A 24,226-nucleotide genomic window follows, 5' to 3' on the forward strand; every position below is an offset into this window, starting at 1 on the left:
AAGATGATGGGAGGTAATTGGGTAATTGTATTTTACTGATCACAAGCAGAGAAAAGGGGGGGAGGGTGGAGAGGGGGGAGCGAGAGAAAGGGAGTGAGAACGGAAGGGGAGAAGGAGGAGTGTAGCCAGAAAGACTGGCCCTGGGACATTTGCAAATCCTAGGGTGCCACTGAAAGGTGGAGAGTAAGAGAAAGCTAGGGCGACAGAAAAGCGGAGCTACTCCCGGCAGCAACAACAGCAGCTGTCTGGAACTGGATATATACATAGATGCGTACGTACATGCACACACAGGAAGAATTCAAGCTGGGAGGGAGAAAAGATTTCGGCTGTGCAAAGGGCTATGCGTTTCAGGGATGAAACTAAAAACTGAAAGAAGCGGCCGTGCTCCTGGGAATGTATCATCTTGGAAGGGAGGGAGACAGGAAGGAAGGAAGAAAAGGGGGAAGATAACTGGCATGTGGAAGACGATGGGAGTCTAACTCACTGCTGTGCAGAAGGGAAATCCAACTTGTAGATCTGAAATACACCAGGCAGAGATTGCAAATGCGATCAGAGCTGCATTGAAACAGAGAAAGGGAGGAAAAGGGAGGCAGAGGCTGGAGAGCTTTTATCCTTCTCCCTCTCTCTTTCCCTCTCTCCCAAAGAAGAAACAGAAGTTTATTCGTCTTGGTGCTGCTGGATCTTTATAGCTGCTGGACAAAAGATGGAGAGGAAGCTGAAATGAAAAGCAAAGGGAAGCTGGTGCTTGTGAAACTCACAGCTAAGAGGACAAATCACGCCTCCCCAGGCTTCTTTTGTGCCCCATCGGGGGAGTTTTAACATCAGAAAGATTTTGAGAAGTGTGGGGGGCAAAGGGGAGAGTGGGCGTTAAAAACACCCGTCCCGAGTGTTTAAAATATAACAAGGGGATGGATTTATTCTTGACAGCTGGTGGGAACCTTGAATTTTTCTCTACTCCCTCCCTCCGTCATTCCATTTAATGTGAGATTATGCAGAGGAGTTGGAGGGAAGGCAAAAGGATATAACGTGGAGTTTAAAGCAAGGAGAGGGTGCTGATGCTGTGGATTGCTGGCTTCTTGCTGAAATCAAAAATCCAATTGCGCACTGGGTTGTGATTGGAAATCTAATCAGATCTTTGGAGAGGGGGGAGAGACACTAAAAGTTTATTATTTTGACATACACAAATAAAAATCTAAATGCATAAGGAGATTCTATTTTAAAGGAGTGTGGGGGGTAGGGGAAAAAGAAGAATGGGAATCCCTGTTCTAATGTGGAGACACACGGATTGGATAACTGATAGTGCAGCAAAGAAGGGGGAAGAAGAAAATTGCCTGGCAAGACCTGGATCTTAACAGTCACAACAAAATTGCATTAAAAGAATACAGATGGAGGGCTGCTTAAAAAGAAATACAGCTCTTTCTGCTCTCCAGAGAAAAAACAACTAGTAAGCAATGGAGAGCAGAGAAGCCAGAGAGGTAGAAAACCTCACGAAAAGGAAAGTAGGCGAAGGATCCACAGTGGAATGAAAAGTTTCATAAAGGAGAAGGACCATTTATCCTCTGCAAGGATTTTTGTGTTGTTTTTTTTTTTTCCCCTGTTATTTTTAATCCCCTCTTTGCCGGTGAAGGGAAGCATCAACGTTACCACTACAGCAATTTTAAGCAGAAAAGTTGAACGCAACAGAGAAAATAAAGGACAGAGAAGAGGAAAGCAAAATTGCCGGAGGGGAAGAGTTCAGCAGTGTTGGGTTGGATTGGCACCTGTATGGACTGAAATTGCCAGGAAATTGCAGTTGGATATCTTTTATTTTTTGTTTTTAATTTTGGTTTGGTTGCTGAAATGAAATAGTTTTCTTAACCCCCCTCCCCCACCCTGTTTTTTCGTAACCACTTGGATTTCCAGCTGGATAGTCTTTGAAGATATAGTAAGTACACTTTCCATTTTATTATATTTTGGGAAAGAAAACATGCCCCATTGCTTCTCTTCTTTCTTCCTTATGTGTCTTCCCTTGGTCTGTTCCCCCACCTGAATAAAGAATCTGATTTAATTTTGATAACAGCGAGAGTGGGAGGGGGGTGCATCGGGAAGAGAGAAGAAGAATGAGGATAGAACTGAAATCTCACAGTAGCTCAGATGTTCCTGTTAGTAAAACTCCAGCCTTGGTAGGATGTTGCAGATGCCTGCCTGTGTGGCTTTATGGCGTTGGTAAATGTTCACTAGCAAAGGAATCTTTTGAAAAAGCCCCTGCAGTGAGTGGTGGGTGCTGCCTGATTGCCCAATCTGTAAAATCCAGATGCAACTTACATAGAATTGGATGTACTGGGAAGGTTTATTTACTTATTTTTTTAAAATTTTATTTTTAAATTTTTAAGAGTTTAAAATAGGCTATGATTTCAATGCTGGCATCCAGTCTGACATTGCAGATCAACATGGTGTATTAACAGGAAAATTTTATAAGCAAGCAGGGAAATGAAGGATGGCTTTTGGTGGGAGTGGGGTTGTGTAGGGCAAGGGGTGATGGATTTTGAGGAGGCAGCTCTGAGAGAAATGGAATGTTTTACACTCTGAGAACAAATAGTAGCAGGCAGAGAGAGGGCATTCTTCTGTTGAAGGGGAGTTTAGAGAACTGCTGTACTAGCCACTCATGCCCTCCAGATCTCCTAGGAAATTCTTTGTGATGAATCCTCCAGGCTCCCCTAGGACTTTGATGGCAGTGGAAGGAGATTTACTTAGGTTGGCAGGCAATGAGAAGATGCTGTCGTGTTTGGGGCTTTTTGTTATTATGTTGATAATGAAAATAATAAAAAGTGGCTTGTAGATGGTGGGGTTCACAAATTAGTAATGATGTGTAACAGACCAGTAAATGTCTCTCCCTTCCTGGAGAAGTGGGAGTGTGAAATAAAGGCAGGATAATATGATATTTAAAATAGAGGTTCTTGTTTTCATGTGGGGAAGCATGCAACCTCTATCCTCTCATATGGCATGGATGCTTACCTTGTATATAGGGAGTTTTCTTCCTTTTACCCTTCTCTTCTCCCTTGCCTCTATGCTTCTCAACCTTGGCCTGCATATGGAGAGGCTCCAGCTGAAAGTACTAGGCCACAATTGGTGTAGAAAGAGAGGAAAACTCGTAGTTAAATGAACCACTGAACAGATATGGATAATTTTTAGCAGACAAGGTGCAGAGCTAGCTTTGCCAGTCATTTTACTTTTCTCTAGCTGGAATATTCTGGAGGAGGGGAAAGAAGGCAGGAATGGGGGAGATGTTGGTTGAGCCAGATCTTGATTTTGCCATTTTTTTTCTGGCAACGTTGCCCTCTTCACAAGCTTCCTGTGTGAATCAACACAAACAAGAGGTCCAACTTCCCTGGATAAATACATAAATAAATATTAACTTCCTTTTTCTCTTTTTCTTCCTTTTTTTTTTTTCTTTCTACATTTCATACACATCACCACTGTTACTTCATGTAAATGTCCTGAATCTTTTGGCGTAACGGAAATGAGACCTTCGGCTTCTTAAATGTGTCCCATGTGCTTCTGTTTGGAGGTCATGCCTCTTAAGCCTTTTCTACTCGTAAAGGATTAAGATTTAGGGTCCAGTTCTGCTCCTAAGGAAATCTCTGGGAGGTTTTGTTTGGCCACGCGTATGAATCAGACCCTTTGTGCTGTTGTATGTAGAAAAAGAAGGAAGCAGGCACAGCAAAAATTGTTCCTTCCAGTTCCAATTACTGCCATCCTTCTCAGTATAGCTAAATTAGTTTAGTATGAAGTGCTTTAGCCTCATTTATTTCTCTGGACACATGTTTTCTGGTGGGATACTAAATGGGTAGTAAGTTTGTCAGCATCTGAAAGTATGTGCAAAACTCTGTTCTCCATTCCTTCATGTATCATTATAAGTATGTGGCCTATTGTGGACTACACTTACATCAGCAGTTGCAGTAATAGAGCAGCTAAATTTATGTTAAGCTGCTGCTCAGTAATTACTGAAGGAAAAAGAAGCTGGCTAAGGAAAAGGCATCTCCAAGCTTTTCCCTGGATTGCTGTCAAGTGAACACATAAACAGAAAATCCGATAGAGCAACTCTGTTTTTTTGACAATAGAAACCGCCATAGGTGCCTCATTCATTTTGTACAATAACTAGCAGGAGGATTTTCTTGATGTGATAAGGAAGCACTGGGAAAATTTAGCCACCAGTATGGGCTGAAATAGGCAAACCATGTCAACATTAAAAAGCTAGGGATGCGTGTCTGCTTCTAAAGAGGCAACAGTTTCACACTTCAGTGAATCATTCACTTAATACCGTAGCCAAAAGACACATGGAACAACCCAGAGTTTAACTGATTCTGTCTCATAATGGGAATGAGTACAGCATTTCTAAGCATTTGTGTTGGGGCTTATCCAGAGCCCAAAGGGCTGGTCATAAAACACATTGCCAAAAGTGTCAATAGAAACATCCAGCTAAATGAGGAGCATCAAATCTTCTCAAACAGAGGCAAGAACTGGTTGTCTCTGCTACTTCCTTTGCATGTTCCTGAGTACAGGTGTATCATTCAGCAGCTTGTGCTGATCCTGCAGGCTGTCTCCTCTCCAAAAACAAATGCCTTTCAGGCATTGGTCTGTAAAGTTGGTGCTGCACCATTATGTGTATATTTAGGCACCAAATGCTTGTACAGAAGGAAAGAGACAGCTGTTTTAGAGAGCCCTGCTCCATTTGCTGTAGTTGTTCTCCGGAAGGTCAGAGATCATGGATCTCAAACTTTAAGTGTTCTTGGCAACTGCAGGTTAGTACTACAAAGGGGTAGCTGGTCCATGTCTTTTCACAGGTAGGGAATGATTTTCAATTACTGAGAATAGAAACGTGCTCAGTTTGCTGGAGCAGCAATTTTTCTATCACAATAGCTCTCAGCCTGATAGCACTGAGTGAAAAATGAACTTTCAAACTGGGCAAAACCCAAGAAAGAATGATCTAGGCATGAACCAATACAAGCAATTGTGTGGGACTGGAGGAAAGGAAAGGGATTTCCAAGATGTTGCCATGGCTTCCTGCATACAGACTCTAAAATGATTTGTCTGTGACCTTAAAAGCTGGATCCCATTCCACACAAAGATTCTAGCTGTGACAATATGAGACAGGAAGATTTTGCACAGTACTCAGGACAGGCTTTTAGCATATTTGGTGAAAAATTGCAAGACAAAATATCCAAGAATGAAGTGTCAGTGTATTCTCTAAAGGAGTGCACTATGCACAGTAGCAGTGTGCAAGAGCCTCCATCTCAGCTGTGCCGCTATGCCTTCGCTTCAGCTTGGAGAAATCTCTTTCTTTATGATTGCTAGTGAGGGAATGAGGAGAGAGAAATGGGTGTTAGAGTTAGTGCCGCTTGCAGTCTGGGAGGGAAATGACTGAAGAAACGCAATTAGAACCCACTAAATTATTTCTGAAGTAGTCAAGCTGGCTGGACTTTGAGCTACTATTAGCAGGGACCTTCCTTCTGCATCTCCATCTGTTCCCTTGCCAGCTGCCCTATGAAAATCGTAATAAAAAACAAGTCTCCTTCAGTTATAAAGTGCTGCCCCTCCAGGACAACCCAGATAAGGAGGATTTAGTAATATCAGCAGTCATGGGGACCTGGAAGGTAGCCTTGCAGCACTCTCCAGTTCGAGAACGTGGGCAAGGAGCTGATCCTGCCTCCACTTCCCGTAATCGCTCCCTGTAACAGCAGAAGACATGGGGGTTGTACTTGTAACATTTTGGAGTGGTTTGTTTAATGATGCTATATAGAAAATAAAGGTACCTGTTATTCAGCTTTTCTATCACAGTTATTTCTTCTCTTGTGGGATAGAAATAGGGAAGCAAGAGGAGCAATTGGTGTGCTAGTGGTGTGTTTTAATTGCGACGCACAAGCTGGAATACATGGAAATGAATTAAAGCCTAGTTCCTGGTATGGGGCCTGGATATTTTGCTGTCTGTTAGAAGAAAAATGCAAAAATCAGACGCTTGTGCATGCACACAATAAAAGAGAATCAGGATCTACATTTGGTATCCAAGGAAGCGGGAGCAGAATCCTGCAGGGCTTTCTGTTCATTGTTTAAATGTTGCCATAGCAATATCTCAGGGCACAAGTTACATGTTTTCCACTTCTTGAGTTGAGCTTTTCTTCCCGCTCTCCTCTCTTTCCCTCTCTTTCTGTTTCTCCCTCTGGATCTACTCAACAACCAGGGGGATCTCTGCAGAACTTTGCACACGAATAGCAAAAGGACTTTGAGAGCTGTATTATCTGTCCACTTATGTCCGTTCCCTGTCATTTGCTAATACGTTGAAAACCCAATTAGGAGAAAATTGTTGGACGGAAGTGAAGTGTGAGGCTCTTGTTGTTAGGACATTGAGCACATTGCAATATTTTGTGTAGTGGTGATATGTTAATTTGATAGCTGCAGGCAAGTGAAGTGTAGCAGTCGCTGACAATTAGAAACAACAGTGAACTTGCCAGGACTGAATCTATTCCTTGGGCAGATTAAAATGCATTGCAGGTATATACCAGAGCTTCTGTAAATTGAAATACTCGCACCACTCTAAGAACAATTCTGTTTTCACAATGCTGAAACAAGATTTACCCTTGCTGCTTGTGAAAGGGAGAGAGGCAGTATCAGACCACAGAATAAAGTCTTCCCTAGTATTTGCTGCAGAGCTTGTACTTGTTATGTCAGGACTGTGGGGGTGCAATGTAACAAGAAAACCAGCAGAATTAAAAAGGGAAACAAACCAACCCCAAATCAAAGAAGAAGAAGAAGAAAAAAATTCTCCAGCAATGAGGTTTCACATGCAACTACTTAAAGCTTACTTTAGGAGTATTGCAGCAAAATAAATAAATGAATGAGTTTTTGTCTGCAAACCCAGCACCGATTCTGGGTATTTAGATAGGTCATTTGTGTTTGAAGGGATCTTCATTTGCTTTTTTGGTTTTTATTTGGCAGCTGTGGGATCCATACAGTCCCCGTGCATTAAAATAACCCTCAGAAATATGGATGTGGTTTCCCTTCATGTTTGTGTGGACAGTATAATATGAACTGACGTCCTAGAAGCCTAGGAGTTGGTGCTTTTTCTTCACTATACATACAAGAATGATTGTTTTAAGGGCCAGACCAAATTCCAAAAGCCAGTGTTGGTAATTAAAAAAAACCAAAACTATTAATGTAGTTTGTATCTCCAGCATGTTTTATTTCTGCCTACAAATATTTCTTCACTTTCATGTCAATAACCTCTTCACTCATGTGACATATTATGTAGGAAATAAAACCAAGAACATAAAGAGGCTGTTGTTTATCGATGGGGTGAGCATAACATAACTGGTAACATTGCAGGTTTCCTTGCAGTTTTCTTGCAGGTTTTCTTTGCCTTAAGCAAAGGACTGCCTTAAGACCTTAAGTAGGCACCAATTCTTTTAATGTACCTTTAATTTTCCTCAGCATCTTTGAGATGACGAAAAGGGTGGCCAAGTGTGATGGGGATGGAGATAATCACCTCACTTACCATTCATTTTACTTCTGCTCACTCATCAAATTACTGAAGCCCAAAAGATTCCACTGTCTTGATTGGAATTTGACGTAAGGAGTTTAGGATGAAAATTTTGGCATTATTGGGCCTTCATTAACTATAGACCAACATTTTACTTTCCTTTTAATTTCCAAAACCAACTATTAGTGGGAAGGTGGAAAAGGCTGGAATGATAATCTCCCCTTTTTGTGAGGGAATTCTGTCTTGTGGAGAATGAGTTAAAAATAATGTTTTAATTTTTATTTGCTATTTGCATATTTTTCTGTTCTAGGGCAACACTACAACATGTAGAATTTAGTCTGTTTTATAGTAACCCTTCCATGCAAACAGTTTCATACATTTGACATTTCTTTCTCCTCACGTCTGTCCTTATGCAAAGATAAATGCAGTTCTGTTCCAACTAATCTAAATTGGAGCCTTAGTAGTGACTGCAGCAGGACTGATCCTCCTCCGTTTTTTTTTGTTTGCTTTTTCCCCTAAATGAAATATAAAACCTGTTTCAGTTTCATAAGGAAACAATAGGGCAAGGATTTATATTTATAGGCATAAAAAGGTGATCTGAATGCCATTTTGAATTAATATGCCATAAAATCTGTCTAAATTTTACATTGTTCCAGATTTCCCTTGCAGCCCCTGATGACATTCCAGGTGAGAATGTAATAATTGATGGATTAATTAAATAATCTAGTCCCTGTTACTGCCATAGCAAAACTTCCAGTTATATTAAAAAGAAAAAAAAGAAAAAAAAGAAAAAAACACAGATTTTTTATTTTGCAGAGTGTCATATTTTAGGGCTGAATTCTTAGTCACTTATTACCAGGAGAATTTGGTGTTGGTGTAAACTCTCTTCATTACATATTCACATCAATAACTAAATATTGTGACACACTCTAATAACTATAACAACAACAACAAAAAAAAAAGAAGAGTTCACCTTTCAAAGCTACAGGAGAGGGATGTGCAAGGGTAGAAAAGGGTTAACTTAAGGAACCATAGCTTTTGGTCCCTCAATGCATGCAGGTTTCAAATGAAGTGTGCAAAAATATATTAAATTCCATGAGCTTCTTTGCCAAGGGGCATACATGTTGTGCTACGGGTTTTTTACTTAGCTGTTTGGTTTTACAAGAATTTTCTCTGCCAGTACTGTATTTGTGAGCCCTTATTGGAGAGGCAGGTTCTTCTACAAGTGGTTATATATTATTTTTCCAGAGGCAAGCTTTTATATTTGTTCCATCATTTAAAGGAACGAGGTTCATTTTTATTAGGGTTGTTGATGGCAAATCTACTAAAGGGGAAGGATGATGACCCTGTTAGCCTTTCAGGTTGCTCATATGCAGTGCACAGTCTCTCTTCAATAAGAGTTTTATTGCATTTAACGCCTGTGTGAATTTTGACTGTATATGATGCAGGGAATTAAAACCATAATGGATTTCTCTTTTGGACTGGAAAAAGGTCGAAAAGCCTCACCTTCAGTGACTGTTTGTGTTGATATCCCTCTTTCTGTAATGTACGTTTCGCTGAGTAGTCTGGCCCTGAAAACTGAGAAATATACATTAAGTAAAGGCCTGGAGTTATTTATTAAAGACTGCTGAGTCAAGCCATAGCAGAAGATAACTTAGTCCTTAAGTACCTTTCTATAACTTGTGGAGAAAATAATTGTCTTTTTTTATGGGAAATTTCAGTTTTGGGAGTATGTATGTAAATCTCATAGAGCTGTAGTAAAATGTCATTAAGAGCTGCAGAGAACTATAGATAATAATTTCCTATCACAAAAAGTATTGTGTCTAATTTAAGGCATCACCTATATAATCTTTTATTGTGGCAAAGAAAGATGAAGTTGATGGTTGCCTATACCAAACGAAAGATAAAATGCAGCCAGTAATGCTGCTTCAGAAGGACTTGTCTTCTAAACCTGAGGAAAATATTGGAAAATAGATTGGAGAGAACATTTAAACAGACATCTGTGAATAAAAACTGGATTGTTTCTAGGAATGTATGGTTTTGCCAGAGAAAAACCCAAATCATAAAAGAGTTCATGTTTGACTATGAGTCTGTCTTTGATACAAAGGAAAATGAAGCCAAAAATTAACAATTAAACCAACATCAAAGCAAACTGGTATATAGTAGAGAGAAAAGAAAGAAAAAGGGAAAAAACAAACAGACAACAACCCATATAAATAATAAGTTTTAAAGTGAATATAGCTAATAAGATAATTTACCAAAGAAATCCAAAAAAATCTTGATAGGAGGGAAGTGGTGACGTTGGATGGTAGGCTGAAATATACTTAGAAACGAGGTATTGTTTTTATTGCTGTTCTTAGTGCTGCTTTAATTGCAGACATCTTATGAAGAGTTATTGGCAGTAGTGATGCAGAAATGAGAGAATTATTCAATTAAAATTTCCATCTGGAAAAATCATGATTAAAAATTCTTACCCTGAAAAGAAAAGGCAACTGAAAAGAAATTGGAAATTATTTATTAGAGGTAAATATTTTAAAATCAACAGTCCTGTTATATTTTTTTTTTCTGAAGATTATTCCAGAGTATCTCTCTAGACAATATTCCAATGACATAAGTGCAGAGACCTTGGTAATCATTTAATAGTTTGTCTTGCATAAATTTTAGGCAAAATAACAGAAAATGTAACACAGGATTCAGCTGGTGGAGAATTAAAGCAAGAGAAATGTTTGATGGCAATAGTATGGCCTTATGTTAAAAAAAAAAAAAATCTATCAAGCAAACAATGTGACTCTTTGATGACACTGCAAGGTTCATAGATAGAAGTTACTGTGAATATACCGTAAAGTTAAGACTTTGGACTGCATAGGATACTTATTAAGTAGCTTGGAAGGACTGGTCAGATATTAGAAATAAGTATTGGTCAGAAATAAGTATCATGGGGAAAAATATTTTAATATATTCTGCAGGGTTTGTAACTCTTACAATACTTGTATCAATGATCTAGACAGATCACTGACAGAAAATTGCACTTAACGTAAGTGTAGGGCCCACAGCTGGCCAAATGGCTTGGATAAGAACAGCTGTTAGGATGGGAATGTGAGGGTAAACCAAGTGAATGAAATACACAAAGCTAACTGAGAGGGCATTTCCCCATACTAATAATGCTAAAGAGAAGAGTTGTTATAAACAAAACTTTAAACAAAGGAATCAGCTTGGAAATATGTGTAAAAGAAGCATGAAACTTCGTAAGGGTGAGTGGCTGGGCAGGTGAGAGAAACAGAACAAGAAACTGGTTTGACGCTGCAAAAAGTAGCCCCCGTGTCATTGTGATCTTGGCTACATCTGGCCTAGGTGCTTCTGCACTGTTTTGTACAGCGAGCCAGCATCCAGCTAGTGGAGTGCTAAACAGAACAGGGTGCCACAAGCAGATAACCACACTTTGCAAATGCTTGGGTGAACCATTAGCGTTTTCTACCCAGTAAGTACATTAGTAGATAGCAGAAAGTGGGACGGGACCACACAGAGCTGGACCACTCATATCTCAAGAGGAGGAATGAGCAAGCAGGGGAGCCTGTGTGCTCTGAAGTGGGGATATGCTTGTAACCCACATGGCCTATGAGAGTATCTGTGTGGTATTATTTGAGGGATTTAACTATATAGCGGTGTTTACAAGTTTTTTAGGGGTTTATTATCATTTTTAAGCATTTAGTATTGTGGTTTATCTGTTGTTTTGCTGATCATGAACCACCAATGACTGATAGCTAATAACATTATTTAATCAGTAAACAGCTTTGAGAAGTGATATGATATAAATCACATGGATTGAGAAGTTTTTCCTTGTAACAGTAAGTATTAACAGCATGGTAAATAACAGGTATGCAGAGTGATATGGATACAAAATGTAATGTACAAGAAAGACAAATACAAATGAATGAGGGACATTCATCTGTAAAAGAAATTCTGAAAAGTATTTGAGCTCATAAAAGACAAGAAATTCTGCATGAGTTCCCAGAGTGATCCTGTGTTAAAAAAGACTACTTTGTACCATTTGATAAATAAACAGAGAAATAGAATAATGATTTCAGCAGGAAAACATGAATTGTGTGTATATTTCAGTTTGTAAACATTTTCAAAATTATGTTGAAAGAAGAGACACAAAAATGCTTAGTGATAAAGGAAAAGGTTGTAGATGTTTCAAAGTTTTCTAATATAGCAAATATAATAATAAGCAATAGCTGGAAGCTGTGGTCTCAGACATTCAGATTAGAAAATAAGATAGATTTTTAATGGTGAATGTAATTCACTATTTCAAAAGCTGCTTGGAGAAGTCCCATTTTCACCATCTCTTGGATTCCATGTACATAAATTGGTTGTCTTTGTGGAAAAGTGTTGTAATGAAGTATGTATTACTGAGTTTGCTGTGCTGTGGTATTTAGGAAGGCAGACTAGCTGTTTCTGAGGTCCCTGTACCTATGCCTATGATTTTGCACATAGAAGGAATGCAGCCTGGGCATTCATAAACAGGCTTCCAATCCTGTCATCAACAAGCATGTATACCTTGCAGTAGGTACAGAAGATCCCAAAGGATTTCACTACTCAAGCCATTATTCACCCTCTGCTGAGATTGCTAGCAGAAGGCCCAAGAAGTTTTTGGGTGAACCGTTTCTTTATGGCAGTAGTCTGACTTAACCTCGGTACTTCACAATTTTATCAGGTTAGTTGGAGAAAAAAATGCCTTTTGAAATTTAATTTGTTAGATCTGAAATGTTTTTTTAGAGACTCGTTTTGAAGACTGTGCTGAAGGTGAACAAATACTCACCATGTGTATTTACCATTTTATTCAATAGCCCATCCACTAGGTTATTGTTGTAATCAAACTTCTACCTCCTTCATATTTCCCTTGGTGAATTGAAGAACAGTGGAGAGATTTGCAGGCTTTGGTTGTTACATCTCTGAAACACTGGCTCTTCAGTGGGCCTCATTCAACCTGGGCCTCCAGCCTGAAGAAGTCCATTTGTTTAAGGTCACACAGGAGCTCAACACCTAAATCAAAGACAGCCACAATGTCTATTGCTCAGAGCTGCTCTCTAGTTCAGGCTTCTGGATATCAATCCAGGTAGGAACATCTGAGACAGTTGGTCTTAATGCAAGGCTCATTTCCCTTTCAGGAAGAAGCTGAACCCTTTTTTCCAAGTTTGAGATGGACTAAATATAGAGGTGTCAACATTGTTTTATCTTTCTCCCCATTTCTCTCTGCTTATAGGCCAGGAAACATTATTCTGTTAGTATTTTTATCTTGCTGTGAATGGCACTGAAGCATTTTAGTCTAGAAATATATTTTTGTCTTCATAAAATAACTCATTTTTTGGACTTTTTTTTCTTGTTTGCTTCTTTTGTCAATGTGTGTACCTGCATTGATAGAACAGCTGAGAAGAGGAAAGAATGAAGTCAGCTTGACCCTGCATCTACCAGTGTATTAGCTTTTGGTGATATGGGTTACAATTGTATGCAGTCTCAGTGAGCTGTTTTCTCATATTTGTAACTATTCTTCCCTTGATTTCAAGTTTAAGATTTGTTCGAAACTCTTCTGAAAAAATTACTGATGGAAATCTAAAACACAGATACATATTTCATACTTTCAGGTGAGATCAGTGGTCACATTCTCTGCTTACTTTTGAGTTTCATAGTATCTTTCATAATACAAGCCAATTTGTGTGTGTGTGTAAACTGTTTCCAGCATTCAAGAGCCCTCCTGAAGTAGTACACAATTTGATTGTTACAACTGAATATAGTTATTTTGAGAGGTCAGGGGCTGTGAGAAAGTATTCTCTCAGGCAGCAAAGGGCATTCCTTTGGAGGTAAATATATTCAATTGCTCTCAACTATAAATTGTCAAAAGATTCTGTGTCCTGAGATATCAAATCCTTATTTCTATCTCTCTTTTTTTTATATTTTTTTATTTTTATTTTTTATTTTTCTGAAACAACAACAACAAAAATCAACAAATTTGCAAGTCTTAGGAGATTTTGATCTAGTTAACGTTTCCAGAATACATACTCTGTCTGTGATACTTCAGCAGTACCGATGTACAAAGAAGCATATTTTGGAGTGGCAGGTTGAAACAATCATATTTTATTTTTCATCTTTGACCTTCCTTCCCTTACTTACTGCTCTACACCCATTCTGCGTATATCAACTGCAGCTATTGAAAATGTAAAACAGTGCTATATTCTTTGTTACTCAACTGAATTGTCTCCCAGTTAATGTTTGGGCTGTCACTGCATGAGATAACAGGACATTCTAGTGATGTGGCTTCATGAGATGCTGTACAGCTTACTGTGTCAGCTTATCCAAAGAAAAACTAACACTTAATAGGCCTGATTCTCCTTGTGGCTTGTATTGTCATTTATCACTGAGTGATTGTGGTATTCAGACAGTACAAAACTGAAAGTGTAGTGTTTTCTGCTCTCCTAATGTAGATGGAAATAACTGTGTACAAGATAGTGGGAACTTTAATGCTTTGTTGAGGAAGTCCCCACTTTTCAGTACTACAGGGACCACAGAAAGCCCGCTGACCTTTCAAGTATTCCTAATTTTATGAGGTTCAAAATGAAGTTAGCAATGTGGTTGTAGTTCCAACGTTGCTATTCTGTTTCGTATTATGCTTCTTTTGGCACTCTTTATTCTACCCTGGCTTTGGATGGATAATCTTACTTTTTCAGGGACTATGAAAATTAATTAAATGATCTCATATGCTTGCTTATGGTAGAAAACTGTGGCATGATTTTATAATATACTAACATGCAGTGAAGTTGCACTGAGTCCTGGTATAGCTGCTGTGTGTTAGATTAGATTACATAAAGGCACTGTTAATAAGTATGTCTGCCTGAGTAGTCAGTGTAGTAATCAGCATTTTGAAAATTCATACCTTAATCCTCACTCATTTTTCTAAGTGTCCCAAATAGTGTGGTCATGGATTTTCAAGAAAAGTTACATGTCCTTTACTGCTCCCACAAAAGCCAGTAACTTCCCCCTACTGTTGAAATCCTACAAAATTGATTGTCTAGGATAATGTTCTTATAATGTTTTAATTTGTACTCTCAGCTCCTCAAAGATTTTATAATTTCATGAGGCATCATTTTCCTACTTATCCTTCATTTTCTCACACACTTTATGCAATGTTCATCCCTTAGATTTAAATCGAATAAAAAATTAATTAAATATAGCTGAAATTTTGCATCATTGTTCCATTAATATATTACAGTAAGTGTCTGCTTTGGTGCTGGAAAAACAAGGCTTAAGTCTAGCACACATTGTCTTGCATGTTCTCTTCTCTTCTTTCTCTCCCATTCCCTCCATAAATTCCCTTGTCAGAGTTTCTTTCCAAACCATTCACCTACCATGGAACCAGCCAAATGATGGCAGGGGCCAATATGTATTCAGTTTGCATACTGGGAAAACTAACTTTCGGCTGCTCCTTATTCCCTGACTAGAGTTCCTTATGGATATTGTGTGTCAATAACCCATCCCTCCCCAATGGCAGCAGAGTTCAGAGGCCGTTTTTCTCCTGCAAAACTTCAAAAGGAATGGTTCATGCCAGAGGTCTGTTGAAGATAAGGGCTATCTTGAGTGATCACAGCAATTAGGAGAGGTGTCTGAGGACTGGGGAAAAGCCAGCAGTTGCCTGTTTCTGAGCATTTCTATAGCTCTTTTTAATGACGGGTTAAAAACTTGGAAGATATAGTGCTGTTCTTGCTTGCTCTTCTATGCAGAGAGACCTGTGGATCAGAAAAAAAGTTGTCTCTCTAAAAATAAGGGAATTCCATATTGAGGAAAAAATGTATTAGTGAAGCTGTCAGATTTCACTAGTTTGACTTGAACTACTTTTGCTACTAAAATTCCATATTCATTTGTCTGTATGCATGGGTGTGTTTAAGATCGTAGATTGTCCTTGAAGGTTTTGGAGTATATTTGGATTTATGACATATTAAACAAGATGATTCTTTGCACAGGTGGTTGCATTATAGAAAAATAGCTGGGAAATAGTATTTTTTTTGACATATTTAGCAAAGCACCTGCTTCCTTAAGTCTCTCTGTGTAGGAAGGGGATAGAAATCTCCACACATCAGTCATGTAGATCTCAGAAGAATTATAACATATGGCAGCTAGGTTTTAAAAAAAAAAAATAAATCTAATTTGAGAAAGGTTTAAAGATTTTTTTTTTCAAAACAAATAATGAAAAAAATTCCACATGCTCCAAAAGCAAGAAAAATGATCTAATCTTATATCTTTCTCCCTCTCCATTTCAAATGATTCATTTTAAAGGGTAAACAGTATTAAGAGAGGCATTTAAATATAGTAGAATGGACAGTTTTGGGTACTGTGATGGTCACCTCTAGAGATTTCTTGATGCTGGTCTGTGTGCCTACGTATGACCTACTGCATGAAACAAATTACACAAACTCTATGTACTCCATTGTACCTCTCTGTAACTTCAGAGAAATTACTTTTGCATATTGAAGGAAAGATCCTTCCAAATTTATGCAGCTAAAACTGTTTTTAATATTTCAGACATCAAAACCAGTTTAATATGATTTAAGAAGTGGGAATAGGATTTAAGAGGAGTTTTTGTGAGATTAGTTCACAGTTGCATGAAAGGACCTTGAATAAAAGGCATTTTGTAAGCCCAATTTTAGTGCAATCAGTATTGCCATACATAACAGAGTAGGAGAGGAAAACAAAGAAACATGTACATCTCATCCTTAAATATTCCATTAGTGAAATAATTGTAGACACGTATGTCAAAAACTTTCCTTATGCTTCTTTTTTTAAGAAAGGATTTTCCTGATCTGCCAGCAATTTCCTGATACTGCTAACTATTTTATATTCAGACTCTTAGTGATTTTTTTCCTCCTCACTTATTTCGCCTCAGGCATAAATTGAATTGAACAAACAAACAAGAAATTATTCCCTTCTGAATGTTGAGCAGGATTGCAAGCCTGTCAAATCTTACTCTTAAGAGTAAGTACTTTCAAACTTAAGCATATTCAAATTTGACATTCTAGCTCTAAGTGAATAAGAGAGATTCAGTAAAACCTGTTCAGGCTTTCTACACATTTTACACTGAAATTGTTACTTATTTATTTTTAAGTTATACAATGGAATGGCTGAAGAGCACAGTGCACAAACTCTCTTTTCCCTGGACACTGTTGATGTTGCAATAGTTCACAAGGTTGAAAAGTAAAAAGTTATTTTTGTCATAATTCACAACTTTTGGGGCTCCTGTTTGCATTAAACGTCAACTTATTTTGCATTTAGTAGATGAACCACTTCCCACTGCTGGATGAAAGGTGCAGTGCTCCATATATAGATTTAATTTTTTTCCTGAACCCAGGGAACTGATTTCTTTACTTTGTTTTAGGGGAAGATTAGGAGCAATTCAGTGTTGAAGATCTAGACAACTAATTACTGAGTATAATATTTATCTGCATGTGATTGAAATAATTTTGGCTGTCTTAAATGCTGGGACCTGATGCAGCTAACCTTAAATTTTGTGGGAGGTATTCAGCCATGACGATGATGCATGCTTTGCTTCTCTTATGTTGAGTTTGCTTACCTAGTCATTGCTAACATGGAAAAGGCATTAAGTCAGCAACTGGCATTACAGATTCTTTTTGAAGGGTGGTACATTCTCTAAAATCTAATAATCTCCTTTCAGCCTACCCTTCTTATGCAGACACTCATACCCTCCTTCCAATGCAAATGAGCAGAGAACCTCAGAGAATACTTGGACTTTCAGATGTGAGTCAGAGGTCAATAGATTCAGAGCCTCAGGCAGCAAGTGAAATTCACAGCTAAGGACAATTTATTGTGACCACCCTGATCCAGGAACCTTCCAGCACAACCAAGGGGCTTGGTGATGTCTTGATTTCTCACATTGCCAGTTTCCATGAGTTTGCATAGGAAGGCATGTCTCCTACTGAATTAAAAATATTCTTATGAATAAAAACTGCATATTTGAGAAAAGTCTTTGGTCAAATATAAGATTCTCATTACAGGTTCCCATGTTACTGTTCCTAGATATTAATTACTGCTTATGAAATGAAAATTCGGTAAAACAAAATTTAGTCAGATGTTTGGTAGGGTGAAAAGGGGAAAAAAGTAATGATAGGTTCCTTCCTTCTTATTCTTTCTTATTTTATTTCCTTTCTTTCTTTTTTCTTTGTTATTCTTTTATTTTTATTTTTATTTTTCCTTGGGTTCTTTGTGGAGGTAACAACGCAATTAAGAAACCTAAATCTATCGATTTAGCAAGCACTAGCATGCTTGCTTTTGCTTGGCACATCAAGTATCTTTTAACAATTGTGTTTAACGCAGAATCTGTCTTTTTGGTTTGAAATGCCATTTGAATAACTTTGGCAAATTGTTAATAGTTTATTGATTCTATAACTGTTCAGTTTATTATTTCATGTGTTGTTTTTTTTTTGTTTTGTTTCATTTTTGGTTGATTGGTTGGTTTGGTTTTGAGTGTTTTTTTTTTTTCCTTAACATTATTTCATCAGGTTTTAAAAGCCCTGAATAAAGTTTACATTAATTCAGAGGCCCTTGTTGAAGTTTTGTGCATTGTTTAAATTCCATGTTGCTGGAATGTTAAGGATAGAAGGCACCTCAACAGTTAATGAACCAAATAAAGGAGAAATTGTCCACACATTCAAAATTCATTTCTCACATTGGAGGCAGAAGATAGTTATGGTGAATTTTGCAACAGGCTTCTCCCACGGGGTCATATTTTATTAAACTGAGTAAATTGGATGAGTCAGAGACATAGCTGTCTAGGAATTTAAACAAAATAATTGACACGCTATCTGCTAAACATACTGTATTTTTCTTTATTTTTGTGGTGGGTGGTAGGTTAAGAGATGTCTGCATAAACTCCAGTTGATGAAGAGAACAAGATGGTGCATTTTTGTATTTTGCTTTTTTCTGCATTCTGCAAAGTAGATCTGCTTCAGATATGACTGTCCTACATCCTGTAGTCCCTTCCAAAGGGTAAAGGATGAAGAGTTGTTTTTGGATGAAGAGTGGAGAAAATCCTAAAATCGTCTAATTTCCAAAGGAAACAGATCTCTTACAGTGCTTACTGATTTTTCAAATCCATCTTATTACTTCTCTAATAGCAGCATTGTTCCACTTTTAATAGTATGTGTTCAACAGTGGACTGAAGGTAGAAAGCTAAAGGACTTCTTTGAATATTACCATGGCAGATTTCCCTCCAGCCCCTGAGTCCATAGATGAAAATAATTGTGCTGCAATGCCAAGAAATTAAATCCTACCACAACTCCAGAATGCTATGAAAACATACCATTGCATAACTGTGATTCCACTGAATGGACTCATTATGACTAAAATTGTCTAACGTTCTATTGCCTTTTTGTTCATATCTGGCAGGATTCAGGCTATCTCATCATGGTACACAATAGGTTTTTCTAAATATGGGTGAAAACTAGAACGTTCTTTGGAACAAGTATTGCCTAAATACAACAGAAGTGAATGGAGAATGCTGGCTTTAATTAGTGATACATTCTTGCATTGGAAAACGATCAGCAGATCAGTTGTCTCTAGATGGAAGGAAGCTCCTGTTACCAGATGGAAAATAAATTGAACATTTCTCATCTCTCAAAAAGATAGTGCCAAAGTAGAAATCTATACATGTTTAAAAAATCCTAACAAATCCTGCAATATTTTGGAAGAACTGAGGTTTTTTTGTGTGTGTTTTTTTATTTTAACTTTCTTTTTAAAATCATTGCACTTTGTGTCATGATAGCAATAAACTTGCCCAGTGTAACTTGCTTTTTGTAGTTATTTTCGTATTTCTTAAATATGAATGAGATGTGAGTAAATATGAGACAGTTGTGCACTAAAAGTTCAATTCTCTTCAAAGAACAAGGAATATACGGTATTAATGCTTTGGAACGAGGAATCCTCAGTTTCAATTTTATGGTCTTTTCATTTCTTTTGTCTCCAGTATTTTTGAAGGCATGGGAATTAGCTACCATCACTATCTGGGTATAAGCTAAAGCCCTCAAACTTGAGTTCTTTGAGTAAGGTAAAAGTAAATCTATATCCAGATATGTTTACATGCAGTTTGCCTTTTCCAAAGAATCCCAATGGCTGCAGTTCTTATGGACTTCAGCTCCTGGAACTTTACAAAATGTTGAGTCCTAGCATAATGTAAATCATGTATTTCATCAGAGCTGTCTTTCAAATAAAAAAGAATTAGTGTAGTTTGGTTTTACGTTCGCCTTTTCAAAAGATTATGTTGTTAGATTATATGTCAGTGTGCTTGAATAGAGTAGAAAATGAATGATCATTTTGTAGTCCTACAGTACAGGCTATGCAAACATTTATTAAATAAAACTGATAAATGTATTTTAGTTTAACTGTGCACTTGCATTTACTGCTAGATCCAATCTATATATACACAACACATCTATCCTGTCAAAGTCCATTCCTATTGTGTAAGAATATATTAAAGTGGCATGCACAGCATTGCCATGGTCTGCTTTGTCTTTATTCCTTACCTGGTTCTTTTATAAAATCTACTTGAATTTTCCAAAGATCAAGGTATTGCAGAGAACATAGTAACTAATTTACTATGTTAGTATCTTTCTGTTTTACACTAAGTAAAATATAACAAAGTTTAATATCGAATGTACAGGCAAGAAACAGCTGGGTTTCATTTGTGGTGTCCCAGAGCTGCCTGAAAAAGTTGAATCAAAGGTCATTGAGTAATCTTTCTCATTTTTCATATGTATACATGAGATCCTATGTAAGTCCTAATAGAGCCCCCTGATACAGTAAATCAACTAATTCCTCCTTTTCTTCTTTACTCCTTCCTTCTCCAAAGGCTTTTAATACAGTGTTTTTTCTCAAGAGAAGTTGTCTTTTTGTGTGTGATTATTTTTTTTTTTCCCATAGCTTCTACTACTATTATGAGTGATTGTACAGATAAATTGGACTGCAGGAGTTCTGGAGTAATCAAGATGCAGTAACCCAGAGATACCAATGCTAAATGGTGCCCTTTTCCTTAAAGGCATACATTTCATGCTTGCTTTTGTGTAAGGCAGTGTAAGCACAAGAAAATTTAGTACTGGATTTCCGTGTATTTTCAGAATTATGAATCATTATTACTTGGCTAGAAATGTACTGATAATTAATAACAAACAAAAAAGCACTTAAAATAATGGTAACTTAAATGTATTTATAAAAGTAAAAAGCGTATTAAAAAGTCTGATTAGTTCATGACCATAAAACTCATACCCACATGAATAACCCAACTTAAAAATTCAAATTATTTTATTGTGCATGACTTGGCAATACAGATGGGAGTAAATTAAAAGCTAGACTGAACAGTTGTTCAGCTCTTTCAGTATGGGAAGGGATATCCAAAAAGAATCCCAAGAAGGGAATTGTGATTTAGTTACAGTTCCAACTCAGATGCCGCCTTGATCCATAAGGAAAACAATTTATTGCAATCTGTTCATTTTAGTACCTTCTTTGCATAAGCCTTTTTCAGCTTACTTCTTCGTTAGGAAGAAGTGTTAAGAGTCTGTCTTCTGCTCATTTTTTTTTTTTTCTAATTACCTTTACTGAAAAGGAAATATCTAGAGACTCCATGATTTGTATAGGAACTACAGTAGTCAGAATGCTTTACTGGATCGAGACTAGATCTCTCTACCATGCAGAGTTGAGCCATAGAGGAGAAATGCAAGTTGCTATAATAAGCCAAGTGCAAAATTGGATTACAAAGTCATTAGAGGCTGTAGTTGTTCAGCACCTTTTAGGCCCTTGGGAAAGATTATTAAACAAATGAAAATGGTTTTAGAACTAAGCATTCAGTTCTTTTCAAGTAGGAGTTATTATTTTTTAATGTCTAATTATTGTGCATAATATTGGATTATATCAAATACAAAATTTAGTTCATTACACCTATAAAAGCAGATCAATGCCAATGTAAAAGCCTTAAAACATACTTTTTTTTTTCCTTTGTCTGTTTCTGTAAATTGGATGTTTAGATAACCAAAAGCTTATATTCCTCCTTTTTTTTTTTTTTTTCCAAATATTTCTGGTATGTTCTTTTAAAAATAGAATGCCTAAGATCATAAGACAATCTTTAAACTATCTAAACTCATTATATTTCTGCATACTATGTTTTAAATTAATAATTAATCTGTGATTTTTAAAAATTACGTATTTTCTTTATGTACCTTAACAGAAGCACATCATTTCTCTTTTTTGCGTATGTGTGGTGAAAATAAATACATTTCATAGTTTGGTTTGACTGACTCTTCTAGCTATAAGCGTACCATCAGTTGGAATCTTTGTTGCTACTCTTCAGCTCCTGGCAGGAGTTAAGTGCCTAGGCCCAGCACATGGCAGCAGAAGAATCCAGGGGCTGGTGCTCTGTTGTAGTTCTTTTTTGATTCCTTATGTCTATTAAAGAAAGGCAAGTTTTCGATTGTGACTCCAGTTTTACCACTCATACATTTTCCTTGGAGGATTGGCTATCGACTGCCAAACATGCTGAGAATCACCTGGTCAAATAAAAGAGTACCAAGCTGGAACCTATTGTAAAACAGCTTTTTTGAAGTGTTCTCAGTGTTCTGTAAAGAGTAAAAAAGAACCTTTTTCCTAGAATCATATAAGGCATTTTCAGAAACATTCCTTCCTGATCCATACATAATTGATATAACAAATAATGTGTATTATGTTCCCTATAATTACCCTAACATGAGCCTGGGCAGAGGGAATCTTTTCTTACTTAACTGTCCCTGACAAATGACTTTGAGATGTTATTCTCAATCATTTGTTTTTCTGAGGCAATCAGTTACTTAACTCACAATACATATCCTGAGAGGTGGTAAGGGTTATGTGAATTACTGGGACAAGACAACTGCAAAATTCAGCTCAGCTACAGTGGACTGAATTATCCGTTCTCTTAATCTTCAAGTAAAATATGATTTCTCTCTCCTACAACAGTTCTTTCTCAGTGTCTTTCCACAAAATTCTGTCTTGTAGACACATCAGCTTTTGTTGTTATATTAGGCATGGAAAGCATCAGAAAAGATAACTGGTGTCTTTAAAGATTGATACATTTTCTTCAAGCTTTTGACTTGCAGTTTTTCAGAAGCACACTGGGGCTACACTGTAAAACAAACAAACAAACAGCAGTACAGGTTATCACACAGTAGAATGGATCATCCAGCCTAGTAAGTGAAAATATATTGTTGAAATAATAAGTGAAAGCTTCTGCTTTGGTTGCAATGCCATTAGCAGCTGCATGCTGCAACAGGACCAATTTTTTTATTTATTTTTTGACTGTTTCTTACTCTTGCTTTCTTCCCAAAGGGAAAAAAAAAAAAAAAAAGATGAGAGCTGAATGAAATATACAGTAATTGCATGTCAAATTCTCTTACTAGTTTAAATTTCTAAAGAACTATTCTATGATTGTAAGAAAGAGATACTAATACAGGCCTTTTTCTTTTATGACTTGACTTCTAATTTCTAAGGTTGCTTTCATTGTATTCCAAGGAAAGAAACCTAAACTCTAAAATCTCCTTGGAATTCAAACGAAATCAGTGTTTGATGAGGACCACCAATACTTTATTAGTATTCTGTGAAGCTTTTTTGTTGTTATTGTTCCCAAACTTAGTTCACTACTTACATCTTTTCAGGGATATTCAGATAGGTTCCATTCCAAGTACTTTTCCTAAGTTCTTCTCTCCTGAATCTCTGCTCCATTTAGGTTCATACAATACAATGTGTAAGTCAGGAATTTGTTTCATTACACATTATTCATTTTTTTCTTAGTTTTGTAAACCCTTTCTATCACAGCTTCTCTCCTGCATGAACACTATGCAGCTCACTTCCAGATCTGCAAAGCCCCTGCTGTTCCATTCTCAAGTGTATCTTGAGTGCTGTCTGCCAATTTTTGATTTTCACCAGATTATGTAGCAATTAAGATCAATTTAGTAAAGAGAGAGAGAGAGTTAAATAGATCGGTTTACTTGCAGGCTATCAATCAAAACCCATTATTTTCCTGGAGTTGAAATGGGAGGGATGATAAGAGCTCCTGAGTATTTAAAAAGATACTTAAATTATGCCTCAGAACTTTTTGTGTACAGAAACAAATGTGAACAGATTTAATAGGTCCTCTGAAAGTTCCTGCTCTTACACGACACCACTATCAGTTGTCTTATATTTATGTTGCACCTGCCCAACCAAAAGGCAGTAGAGACTATAATATAACCCTTCAAATTACTGTTTCATTACAGATTGCAAATAAAATGCAAAAGTTAGACAAACTGAATACAAAGTGAATCTAATTTTTTAAAATTGTTTGATTTTTTTATTTCTTTCATTGGGATCATATTTCTGGTGTTTTGCTGGCTAACATGAAATTCCCACTTGGTAACATCAGGTATAATTGTGTGTGGAGATGACTGAGATACAAACTTCATATATTTTGCACACTCATTGCAAGAGACTCTGAAAGTCGATAATGATTTTTCTATTGAAGGACAATACAATATGCATTTCTTGTGCGTTTCAAGAGGAATACTGTTAATGGAGATTTTAAAAATTAGTAGAAAGAAAATACGGTATTAGGATACCAGTGACTATCTAAAAAATTCTTGGAAATTCACCACATTT

General features: G+C 37.0%; 1 protein-coding gene across 18 annotated transcripts in view; it reads left to right on the plus strand.

The window, feature by feature from the left end:
* LRRC4C (leucine rich repeat containing 4C) overlaps positions 1-24,226 on the plus strand; it is a 741,859-nt gene that overhangs the window by 638,717 nt on the left and 78,916 nt on the right. For 2 of the 18 annotated variants that reach the window (XM_048045818.2, XM_048045825.2), the window contains exon 1: positions 52-1,924. The exons of the other annotated variants lie outside the window; for them this stretch is intronic. The gene's annotated coding sequence lies outside the window, so the exon portion shown is untranslated. Of the gene's footprint in view, positions 1-51; positions 1,925-24,226 lie in introns of those variants that run through there. 18 annotated transcript variants of the gene reach the window in all.

This window comes from Anser cygnoides, chromosome 5 (assembly GCF_040182565.1).
Source record: "Anser cygnoides isolate HZ-2024a breed goose chromosome 5, Taihu_goose_T2T_genome, whole genome shotgun sequence".
Taxonomy (NCBI): Eukaryota; Metazoa; Chordata; class Aves; order Anseriformes; family Anatidae; genus Anser; species Anser cygnoides.